The sequence below is a fragment of the Myotis nattereri genome (genome assembly GCF_964212035.1).
Source record: "Myotis nattereri genome assembly, chromosome: 16".
In the NCBI taxonomy this organism is placed as follows: Eukaryota; Metazoa; Chordata; class Mammalia; order Chiroptera; family Vespertilionidae; genus Myotis; species Myotis nattereri.
Genome location: NC_138091.1, coordinates 25,599,332 through 25,609,188, shown reverse-complemented (window position 1 = coordinate 25,609,188; position 9,857 = coordinate 25,599,332).

Sequence of the window (9,857 nt, the reverse complement as noted above, 5' to 3'; positions counted from 1 at the left end):
AAAGATAGGAATTTCACCAAGTGAACCAAATGTTTGGTTCTAAACTAACACAAAATGGCAAGCCCACCCAGTAAGTCATGACTCACAGTCTCCGCAATTGTGAGGAATGTTCCTGAAAATGTTTTAAATAGATGGGAGCTCAGCTGGATCACACAATCACTTAGTATTCCTCAACCACTTCCCCACCTCCAAGTCCTTTGTGATGTTTGGCAGTAGTTACATAGGTTTCAAGTTCTCTCTTAAATGATACCATTTGAGCTGAGAAAAAGCAACCATTCCTATCGGCCAATTGTGTTGCAAGGGTCTGCGGTCCCTAAGTCAAAGGTTGTCTCCATCATCCCCTATTTTGTAACACAAGCTTATATCCCTCAATTTCATGGCATTCCCAAATCTTGTCGATTTGAGTTTATAACTTAGCTGGTTTCTTTTGACAGTTACAGATAAGCTGCCTCAGCCCAAAGTAGTCTTGCCTCTTTCTTAAATTCCATCAGTCTTCATTAATTTCCATACCACTTGGCCTTTCAGATATGCTCTGTTACTAGTTATAATCCTTAGGGATTGATGCCTCATTTAGAAGGCAAAGGGGTCATGCCTGGGCAGGGATTGGTTCTCTTGTCCTCTCTCGGGGCTCAGCTGGCATTTGGGTCCCAGTGACTGGTTGGTAGAGCCATGGAAAGATGAGAGACCAGAACCTGGGCAGCAGGCATGGAAGCACCCCTGGTTTGGAGAGGCCCAGTGCCAGCATATTCAGCTTGTGCTGAACAGAGAAAGCCAACTCTCAGACTGTCTGGGTCATGCTGCTCAACTGCTGGCAAAGACCCAGCCTTCTAGGCTTGGCCCCATCTGGCCTCAGATCAGGAGGATGTTCATATGGCCTAGTTTCTCACCCCAGGGCCTGCTGCCCAGAGGACTGCAGTGGTGCTGGCTGAGGCTCCAGTCCTAAGAAAGACAGGTGATTGCTGACTTGGCTGTTTAATAGCTTGCAACTTAGGGAGGTTTGATATAATAAATGCTGTAGTAATGCCTCCTCTATATGAATAGTGTTCAGCTTTTATTTCATAACTGCACAGTGTTGGTTCATGGTAGGCATTTGACAATTGTTACTACTACCACTTGAGCGCTGGCTGTGTGCTCATTGCTGCCCCTGCTGCTTCCCAACAACTGAAGTAGTATTCCTCACCTTTTATAGCTGTGGAGGTTCAGAGAGGCCAACTCACTCCCCTAGGTCGTACAGCTAAGAAATGACATCGAGGATTTAATTCTGGTTACTCTGTCTCCAGAACCCTGTTTCTCTCTATAATGGGCATAATTTAGGAAAAGTACTCAGTCAACATCAGACTCCTAAATTAGTGCCTGCGTTAGTCTTTGCTAATCCTTTAGGGCAGGAGTGGGCAAACTTTTTGACTCGAGGGCCACAATGGGTTCTTAAACTGGACAGGAGGGCCGGAACAAAAGCATGGATGGAGTGTTTGTGTGAACTAATATAAATTCAAAGTAAACATCATTACATAAAAGGGTACGGTCTTTTTTTTTTTTTTAGTTTTATTCATTTCAAACGGCCCGCGGGCCATAGTTTGCCACGGCTGCTTTAGGGTCAAGTATGATGTCAGGCTTAACCTTTCCAAATACACTCCACCTTTCACTGCATTGTGGAAAAAACAAAGGAATAACTCCAAATATAATTTGACAAAACCCACTCAGACAAGAAAACGACTATTGAGCTCTGCCCTTTGCCCACTGCCTGGGGAAATTACTCTGGACATTGGTTTTTCCTCCACATGGCTCTCCTTAGGAACTTATCTTAAATCATTTTTATTGCCCATCTGAACAACCCAACTCAGACTTGCTGAAACAGGAAACAGCAAAACAGTCACTGGGGGTGAGAAAGTCATGTGACTCTGCAGCCACTGGCATTAGAGATCAACACTAGGTCAGGTTACAAGCTGCCAAACCCAGGGAAAACCCAAGCCCCTTGCACCAGCTGTGCAGACAAGGTTAGACTCACTTGTCTGGAGCTGACCCAGCAGGAGTCGCAGCCACCAGGTGGCCCTGGGCCAGAGTCCCGGAGGCCAGACTGGATTTGGTGGAAGAGTTATCCAGGTCAACTGATGCATCAAAAAAGCATGGACATTTCATAGCCAGGAGGGGCCCAAGTCAGGAATAAAGGCTCAGATCATTCTAATCATAGTCATGAATTAGAAATTAATCTTTTGCCCGGCCGGTATGGCTCGGTTAGAGCATAGTCATGTGCATCAAAAGGATGCTGGTTTGATTCCCAGTCAGGGCACATGCCCAGGTTTCAAGTGTGATCCCCACTAGGGGGCTTGCAGGAGGCAGCCTACGCATGTTTCACATTGATGTTTCTCCCTCTCCCTTTCTCTAAAATCAATAAAAACATATTTTTAAAAATCTTGCTCTAACTACTTTGTAGCTGCATGGCCTTGGGCTCATCAACCTCTGAAGTTCCTCTTCCTCACCTGTGAAGTAGACATCACCATAGTACTTACGGCCCATGATGATCAGATTTAAATGAAACCAAGCTGCCAAAGCACTTAGCACAGAGCCTAACCCAAGGCAGGGAGCTGTTGTTATGCCTGAAAGTTCACCGACCTTTCAATGGCTGAAGGATGATAGGGGCCACAGATCACATCTCCACAGCAATAGGGTCCTTGGGTGTCTGATTACCCCTTTCCCCATATAAATTTGAGGCAAGTCATAAAATACTTTTCTAGTGTGTTAAGCAGTTGTTAAGTTCTCCCTCCCCCCACCTTGAAATAAATGCCAAAGGCCTTAAAAACAGCCACACCCCACTCTGGGCTTCATGTGAGCAGTCAGATGATGAGGCAGGGATGGGAGGGGTGGTGAAGTGGATGGTGGACGGAAACTAGTTTGGCTTCCTGGCCCAACACACAAGGCCTGGAGGCCTGGGAGGAGCCAACTTCCACTGGAAGAGAAAGCAGGGGAGGAGGCTGCTGAGGTTTTTGCTGGAACAAGTACTGGAGCCACCTCCTGGAGGCAGGCTGTGTGCAGAGACCGTGCGGAGTACACTGGTTAGCTGCTCCTCTCAGGGCACAAAACCACCCTCGGGCCTGATTCCTGCCTCTGCCCAGGCTACTTTACCCTGGCTTCTGCACCCTGTGCCTCCCTCAATCCCAGCACTTGTCATTCAAACATGTGTGCCTTCCTTCTTTCCTTTATTTTGTTAATCCTCGCCTGAGGATATTTTCCATTGAATTTTAGGGAGAGTGGAAGACAGAGGGAAAGACTAAGAGAGACATCTATGAGAGAAACACATCGATTGGCTGTCTCCTTCACAAGCCCCAACCAGGGCCCGGGCTGGGGAAAAGCCTGAAACTGAGGTTCATGCCCTTGATTGGAATCGGGCCTGGGACCCTTTGGTCCGCTGGCCAATGCTCTATCTACTGAGCCAAACCAGCGAGAGCGTTTCTTTCCTTTCTTCATTCGTGCGTTCATTCATTCATTCATTCATTCACCCAACAGCACTTGAGGACTTGCTGCATGCCAGACCATGCTGGGTGCTGGGCATACTAAAACATAGTTTCTGCTCTCAAGGAATTCCACTAGCGAGGGCAAATGAAAACAGACCTGCAAACCACTAAACAGCTAAGGAAAAGACAAACTCATAATTGCTATAATGAGCCACACGCAGGATCACTGGCATGGCCTTATTTGCTGGGCTTAATGCCATGAGCAACAGAGTTGGTTGATAGCAGAGTCTGCAGCCAAACTGCCAGGGCGGTCACCCCAGCTCTCTATTTACCAGCTGTGGGAACTGGGTAGGGACTGAGCTGCTCTGTGTCTGTTTCCTTGGCTGTAAAATGAGGATAGTTGTAGTTAATATCCTTATAGAATTGTTATAAGGATTACAGGACTTTATAGTTACACGACTGGAATAGGGCCTGGCATATCACACAATGTGAGTCGTTTTTCTTCACTACCCTGCAAGTTCTTAGTAATTACACTGGTATGACACTTGGGATAGCACCAGGTCTATACCCACCCCCACCCCAAGCTCACAGTGAGTGTGCCCCATGGCTCTCTCCGGAGAATGGAAGGGCAACATGGGCCCCAGAGAGGAGCTAAGGCCAGCGTTGACAATGAGTTACTTGTATTTCTGAAAACATACCTGCCAGGTCCCTTTCCTGGAGATTCTGAGTCTGAACCCTGACCCACGCCACACTGAAAACCACTGATCTGGTTCAAACCTCTTAATTTTACTGAAGTCATTCAACTTGATCAAGACAAGGTGACGTTAGAAGCAGAGCCTGGATTGGAGAAGGTGCTGTTTCCTTTCACTCCTATTGTTGGAACCAGTGCCCCAGCAAATGGAATCTTCGAAAGAAGTCGGCTGTGGGGGCAGCACCAGAAACCAGGGAGGATGCCGGGAAACTTCACGTGGGGTAGCTGGGTTATCCTTCCCACCTGACCTCCCTACCGAGTGGCCTCACCACCTGACTCTCGTCCAGTTGAAAGCACACTTGACGGCCAGCCCTCTTCCACAGTTCCGGCTCATTCCTTAGATAGCAGTGGTGCCTGCCCTTGTGCAGAGTGAGGCCTCGGGGAGAAGCGGCCTCAGAGTGAGCCTCGGCCTTTCAATGGCTGAACGATGAAAGGGGCCAAGGGACCAGAAAGGCATTGGGAGTATTTGTACGCATGGCTGTCTAGCTCAGACCCGGAGGGCAGCCCACGCCAGTAGCTTGTTTGTCTCTCGATCCCATACTTATGATTCAGAGAGAGTGAGCAGCAGTGCTCAGGCATGTGAAAGAAGGAAGGCTGTAGATGCAGTGCTAAGTTTGGAGGATGAATCGTTTGTCAGGCTGGGAGAGGGGTGCAGTAGGGGTATAAAGAGAGGTGTGAAGCAGCTTCCAGGCATTTTAGGGGATCAAACCCACAACCTTGGCATATTGGTACAATACTCTAACCAACTGAGCTACCCAGCCAGCGCGAGGGAAAGCTCTTTAAATCTATGCTGGAGTACGACAGAGTTCCATGGTAGGAGCCCTGGTACATATAGTACTGGGGTGGGGTAGGGGGTTATGGGGGAAAAGGTTAGGTTTATGTCCTCTATTTCTCTTTTCTCACCCCCAATACCTGGCTCAGGACTGAACGCAGACAGACTCCATGAAAACTTACTGCTTGACTGGCTGGCCCACACCACTCACTTGATACCATCCCGGAGTGGACGCCAGGTCCTGCATTAAACAATAAGCAGTCACACTCCAAGGAGAGCTAGGCTCAGCTCTGGGGCATTGGCATTTGGAGACAAACAGTTTATCTTTGTCACTGCCTTAAAAGGAGGGAAAAGAGGGTTTGTTACCAAAGCAGAGCTGCTAGGCTGCAAGAGGGAGATTTTGCAAGTCATGGCTGAATGGGTGGTTCGCTATGGTAGGATGGTTGTCTATTCTAATAGCGGGTGGTGGAAGTGTTTGATGGCAAATAAGAAGGTGGTGGTGGGGGGTGTGTGTGTGTGTGTGTGTGTGTGTGTATGGGTGAGTGTGTGCGGATCAGGGATGACAGAAGAACCCCAGAGGCTGTGCACAAAGCTGAAGCTTTAGACTGAGCTACTTCCTGGCCTGGGGGTGAGGGGCAGGCCAGGGAGCAGGGAGCAGGTGGCCAGGAAAGGTCACTGGAGGCTGACATTTGGAGCCGCTCCGTGTGCTGGCTCGATGCAGCCTGTCCTGCGCCTGTCAGCCCCTGCAGTGAGTGACAAGCTGTAAGAGACCAGCAGAAGCATGTATGTCCTTTGGGCTCACAATTCCGCTTGGAGAAAGTTATTCCCAGAGGTGTTTCCCCCTGTGCCCCGAGGAAAAAACCTTTCTCAGTGCCCACCTGAGGGCCGGGTTAACCACATGGTGGGACTTTAGGAGCCTTTACAAGGAAAGAACAGAGCAAGTTCTGGAATGATATGCTCGAATCTAGAGAGAGAGCTTGAAAAGCTTGGAAAGATTTATACCAAGCGGTTAACAGTGAAAAGTGAGGGTGAGTTGGAGGACAATCGAACTTTCATTTGGATTTTATAACTTCTGTGTTGTTTAGACATCCTACAGCAAATATTTTAAACGTTTTTAAAGAATGAAGACAAACCGACACCTTCAATTCTATGAACAAGTCATCCCGCAAAGACTCAGCGCACCTGCTTGCCCATTCATTCTGGCCACATCCTCTGAAATGAGGAGTGTGAGGAGGCCTGGAGTTAATCCCTCTGCCTCTCTGCTGTGGGATGCCTTTCCTGCATCACTTAGTCCTCTGAGCCGCGGCGTGTCCCATGAGGCAGGCAGAGCATCTCTGATGCTCAGGAGCCACTGGAGGGGGGTCGGAGGGATGGATAAGATGCCGCTGTGTTAGCAAAACTCAGCCTAAGAGAGGTCCTGCAGCAGCCCCACGTGGCTTCAGTGTCAGACCCAGCCTAAAGGGGAGGGGGAAGGGAAGAGGAAGGAACCGGAGAAGGAGAGGAAGAGCTAGCTAGCTTCTTCTGGACTCAGTCCCTCCTCCATCTGACCCTTGCTGGCCTCTCCTGGCCAGGCCTCCCTCCCTGAAGCTTCCCCTTCCTCTGGAAATGCCTTCTCCCTTGGATCTCCCCAGCCATCTCCGGCTGCCCGGCTGTCCAGCTCCCAGCGGTGCAGACCCGGGCAGGCTGCTTCAGGCTTCGCTGAGGTTCAGCAGCTCACTCCTTTGGACCAGGTGACCCAAGTGTCCTTTTTATTAGCAAACAGGATTTTGGAGGGAAAAAGAAAGTAGTCCTCAGACATCCCAGGGCAGAGTCAGAAGCAGAGTGAAGGCTGGGTAGGCTTGGGAGGAAGGTGGCCGTTGCCAGTGGGATACAAACACCAGCCCTAGGTCAGTAAGGAGCAGGAAATGGGGGGTGGGAGTGGGACGGGTGGGGGGACTTGTCGGAGTTTGAACCAGCCAGTGGAAGTCAGAGAGGTGGGGCGGGGTTAGATCCCACGGAATCCAATGCCAGGGTGAAGCGTTCCAATGTAGGCAGCTGAACTTGAGATGTGACGGGGAGACCCGTGATTTGGGGACGTGCCCAGTCAAGCCCGGCCTCCAGGGTCCTGAGATTACACATTCTGAACTCATGTGGCCCGGGCTTTAGACGCTGCCCGGCGGAGTGCCTTCTGACCTGCCTGGCACTTAGTAGGAACTCCTCAGATATTTGTCACATGAATGGGCCAGGGAGTAACTTGAGCTGCCCTCCCCACTCACCTCCTGCCATTGGCCGCGGCCGCTGAACAGCAAACTGGGCCACCGGCCTGACCCAGTTTCCCTGCCTGGCCCGCCAAGCCCCGGGAGCAGCCGATGCTCTGGAGCGGGAGCCCACGGTGACTCAGAGGCGTCTGCCCTGCGCCCCCGCCCCCGCCTCCCTGCCGCGCTCGGGACCGCTGGCCGCGGTTTCTGACATTTGCCTGGACTGTGACTTATCTCCCCGAGAGGAGGAGAAAGGGGCCTGCCTTGTGGTCTCCCTGTGCTGGTGCTGGCATCGCCGCCCCACCCGAGACTGGAGAGACTGGCGGGTCCCCTGAGCAGCACCGCCCCCCGGTGGCCACGGCGCGGGGGCTCCGGAGGCAGCCCTCGGGCCTGGCCCAGCTCCCAGCAAGCTGGCTGTGGGATTGGCAGGCCAGCTCCCCGGAGCCCTTAGCCCGCACCGGTAAACAGGGAGAGGAATCACATCACCACCTCCCCGAGCGGCCAAGGCTTTTGCCCTGGGTGCAGCCTCAATAAAGGATGCAATTGTTTCCCCAGCCATCTGGGAAAAGGGCCGACTTGGCATCCCAGACCCCTGCTCGGGTGGAAGCTCCGCCCAGAGAGGGGCCGGCGGGCCACTGCCCCGCAGCGGGGTCAAGGGCAACGCCCTTTTTGCTGAAAGCCTGGGCTGTGTTCCTGCTTTCCGCATGTGCAAGACCACGTGTCGGACACATGTGAAAAACAGACGTGAACATCTGCCCTTTGACTTTTGTGAGTTGCCTCTTCATCTCTTTTGTGCATTTTCCTTTCTTTTCTTTTTCTCTTATTGATTTGTAGAAGTTCTTAAAATGTCAGGTCTGTCATACTGAGGCAGGATAGGAATGGGGAAACTGAGATAAGATCATTAAACAAAGCCAAGCAATTTAAACAATTTACAGACAGCTAGTGAATAGCGAGACCTTATCTTCCCTAACCAAGGCACTACCTCTCCTCTCTAACCAACGAATGCAAAGCTCCCTGGTCAGGGAGACAGGGGACCGAAACCCAGTTGGTGTCATTCGCGCCAGCCAAACCCAAGGACAGAGTAAATCAAGGAACAATTAACAGCAACAACAAAACTACAGCCAGACAGACCCGAGATAACAGTCAAACAGACCAAGGAATAATCCCAAACTCCCCTATAAACTCATTTTGATCCATCAGGATAAAAAGCCCACACCTGGAAAGCTGATGAGTATTCTGCTGAAACCCTCCCCTAAAACTCTGTCCGAAGAAGAAAGATAAAAGCCCTACAGAGAAAGGATGCCAGGCAGAATCTCTCTAGACTAGCTTGCCCATGCCTTTTCTCCAGCATGAACTTTTTACTTTCTTCCTTCTAAACTCGAAGGGTCCCCAGGAGACTTGCAATCAGAGGAGCAGCAGGTAGCAACAGCCCACCCCAGACTTAGCCCCTGAAACTATCTCCTTTGTTCTCTGGGTTTCTAGTGAGCTAACGGCAGCCCTGCCTTGGCTCACTGCTGTCACTGTGATTTGAACTTCTCAGTGAATTCACAGCCCAAAGTGGCCGACTTCTTTCCCGGAACATTTTTAGCGAGCCAAAGCAGTGCCACCCGGCTCTCTGCTGTGGTTCTTCTACCCTAAGCCCTTCCTTAGCTCTGCTGTCTCCGGCGTTAAGAAACATGCTCTCAGAATCACCTGGACTTGCACTGTGAAATCTTCCCTGCATGAAGTTAAGAGCCCACACCCTCCAGGCCCGTGCTGGGATGCAGAGTCCCAGGCCACTTCTTCCTCTGCCTCTGGAGAATGGTGTGATCTCAGGCACGTCACGTCCCTTCGGCCTTCATTTCCACACCCCTGACAAGAAGTGGTTACGTTTCTGAGATTTCTATTTATCTTTGAAAAAACACCACAAAACACCTTATTGATATTAGAGAGAAAGGAAGGGAGAGACAGAGAAACATCAACTTACGGTTCCACTTTTTTTATGCAGTCATGGGTTGCTTTTCATATGTGCCCTGAACAGAAATCAAAACTGTAACCTTGGCATATTGGGATGATGCTCTAACCAACTGAGCTACCTGGTCAGTGTTGTGCCCAGATTTCAAGGTTCCCAAAAAGCCCATCAGGGAGCCAGCGAGTCCGATGCAAAAGCAAAGAGTCCTTCATTTCGAACTAGTTCGGCTCCCCGACCACACTCACCGATACAACAACAGTAAGCCCAGTGGCCGAAAGAGAGCGAGGCCTGATGGGATTGTGGGTTTTATAGTAAGGGCAGGGGAGGGGACTGTGGGCCCCGCCGATTGGCCAGGCGCGAGTCGGGTCTTGTTACACAGGATGTGGTCATATTGATGGCATGCACTTCCCTTGATTATCATTGGTTAGTCCAGAGAAATCCTGGGCGTGGCCAGCAGAGGCCTGGGCCTCCAGGAAGAAGCCCCCACCAATCACATGGCTCTGCCCAAAAATGGAGGACCCAGGGCAAGATGGAGGGCGCAGTCCTCGCCCCCCCCCAAAGGGCAAGCTGAGCCCGGCTCCAGGGGCCAGTCCGGTTGCCGGCGGTCCAGCAGATCGACCAGTTCCAGCCCAGACAGGAAGTCCACATCCTCCATCTCGTCCCCGGGGGCACTGGCGATCGCCTCCTCCTCCATCTC